This window comes from Rutidosis leptorrhynchoides, chromosome 3 (assembly GCF_046630445.1).
Source record: "Rutidosis leptorrhynchoides isolate AG116_Rl617_1_P2 chromosome 3, CSIRO_AGI_Rlap_v1, whole genome shotgun sequence".
Taxonomy (NCBI): domain Eukaryota; kingdom Viridiplantae; phylum Streptophyta; class Magnoliopsida; order Asterales; family Asteraceae; genus Rutidosis; species Rutidosis leptorrhynchoides.
This window is the reverse complement of record NC_092335.1, coordinates 764,509-767,612: the sequence shown is the minus strand read 5'-3', so window position 1 is coordinate 767,612 and position 3,104 is coordinate 764,509.

Genomic DNA, 3,104 nt, shown 5'->3' with positions numbered 1-3,104 from the left:
ACAGAACTTGAAATAAAAACATACATGAATCACTTTTTTATTCATCACACTTTGTACATCAGTGATTTTGATATGGTGGTATAAACAATGATAGTAACGATAGAACCATGGTTAAAGGTGGGTGTGTCATCCACAGTTGCTGTAGTGACCCGAACTTTTCCATGTTTATATATATTAATTGAGATTGATATTTACATGATTAAATGTTTCCAACATGTTAAGCAATCAAACTTGTTAAGACTTGATTAATTGAAATATGTTTCATATAGACAATTGACCACCCAAGTTGACCGGTGATTCACGAACGTTAAAACTTGTAAAAACTATATGATGACATATATGGATATATATATAGTTAACATGATACTATGATAAGTAAACATATCATTAAGTATATTAACAATGAACTACATATGTAAAAACAAGACTACTAACTTAATGATTTTTAAACGAGACATATATGTAACGATTATCGTTGTAAAGACATTTAATGTATATATATCATATTAAGAGATATTCATACATGATAATATCATGATAATATAATAATTTAAAATCTCATTTGATATTATAAACATTAGGTTAACAACATTTAACAAGATCGTTAACCTAAAGGTTTCAAAACAACACTTACATGTAATGACTAACGATGACTTAACGACTCAGTTAAAATGTATATACATGTAGTGTTTAATATGTATTTATACACTTTTGAAAGACTTCAATACACTTATCAAAATACTTCTACTTAACAAAAATGCTTACAATTACATCCTCGTTCAGTTTCATCAACAATTCTACTCGTATGCACCCGTATTCGTACTCGTACAATACACAGCTTTTAGATGTATGTACTATTGGTATATACACTCCAATGATCAGCTCTTAGCAGCCCATGTGAGTCACCTAACACATGTGGGAACCATCATTTGGCAACTAGCATGAAATATCTCATAAAATTACAAAAATATGAGTAATCATTCATGACTTATTTACATGAAAACAAAATTACATATCCTTTATATCTAATCCATACACCAACGACCAAAAACACCTACGAACACTTTCATTCTTCAATTTTCTTCATCTAATTGATCTCTCTCAAGTTCTATCTTCAAGTTCTAAGTGTTCTTCATAAATTCCAAAAGTTCTAGTTTCATAAAATCAAGAATACTTTCAAGTTTGCTAGCTCACTTCCAATCTTGTAAGGTGATCATCCAACCTCAAGAAATCTTTGTTTCTTACAGTAGGTTATCATTCTAATACAAGGTAATAATCATAATCAAACTTTGGTTCAATTTCTATAACTATAACAATCTTATTTCAAGTGATGATCTTTCTTGAACTTGTTTTCGTGTCATGATTCTGCTTCAAGAACTTCGAGCCATCCAAGGATCCGTTGAAGCTAGATCCATTTTTCACTTTTCCAGTAGGTTTATCCAAGGAACTTAAGGTAGTAATGATGTTCATAACATCATTCGATTCATACATATAAAGCTATCTTATTCGAAGGTTTAAACTTGTAATCACTAGAACATAGTTTAGTTAATTCTAAACTTGTTCGCAAACAAAAGTTAATCCTTCTAACTTGACTTTTAAAATCAACTAAACACATGTTCTATATCTATATGATATGCTAACTTAATGATTTAAAACCTGGAAACACGAAAAACACCGTAAAATCGGATTTACGCCGTCGTAGTAACACCGCGGGCTGTTTTGGGTTAGTTAATTAAAAACTATGATAAACTTTGATTTAAAAGTTGTTATTCTGAGAAAATGATTCTTATTATGAACATGAAACTATATCCAAAAATTATGGTTAAACTCAAAGTGGAAGTATGTTTTCTAAAATGGTCATCTAGACGTCGTTCTTTCGACTGAAATGACTACCTTTACAAAAACGACTTGTAACTTATTTTTCCGACTATAAACCTATACTTTTCTGTTTAGATTTATAAAATAGAGTTCAATATGAAACCATAGCAATTTGATTCACTCAAAACGGATTTAAAATGAAGAAGTTATGGGTAAAACAAGATTGGATAATTTTTCTCATTTTAGCTACGTGAAAATTGGTAACAAATCTATTCCAACCATAACTTAATCAACTTGTATTGTATATTATGTAATCTTGAGATACCATAGACACGTATACAATGTTTCGACCTATCATGTCGACACATCTATATATATTTCGGAACAACCATAGACACTCTATATGTGAATGTTGGAGTTAGCTATACAGGGTTGAGGTTGATTCCAAAATATATATAGTTTGAGTTGTGATCAATACTGAGATACGTATACACTGGGTCATGGATTGATTCAAGATAATATTTATCGATTTATTTCTGTACATCTAACTGTGGACAACTAGTTGTAGGTTACTAACGAGGACAGCTGACTTAATAAACTTAAAACATCAAAATATATTAAAAGTGTTGTAAATATATTTTGAACATACTTTGATATATATGTATATATTGTTATAGGTTCGTGAATCAACCAGTGGCCAAGTCTTACTTCCCGACGAAGTAAAAATCTGTGAAAGTGAGTTATAGTCCCACTTTTAAAATCTAATATTTTTGGGATGAGAATACATGCAGGTTTTATAAATGATTTACAAAATAGACACAAGTACGTGAAACTACATTCTATGGTTGAATTATCGAAATCGAATATGCCCCTTTTTATTAAGTCTGGTAATCTAAGAATTAGGGAACAGACACCCTAATTGACGCGAATCCTAAAGATAGATCTATTGGGCCTAACAAACCCCATCCAAAGTACCGGATGCTTTAGTACTTCGAAATTTATATCATATCCGAAGGGTGACCCGGAATGATGGGGATATTCTTAAATATGCATCTTGTTAATGTCGGTTACCAGGTGTTCACCATATGAATGATTTTTATCTCTATGTATGGGATGTGTATTGAAATATGAAATCTTGTGGTCTATTGTTACGATTTGATATATATAGGTTAAACCTATAACTCACCAACATTTTTGTTGACGTTTTAAGCATGTTTATTCTCAGGTGATTATTAAGAGCTTCCGCTGTCGCATACTTAAATAAGGACGAGATTTGGAGTCCATGC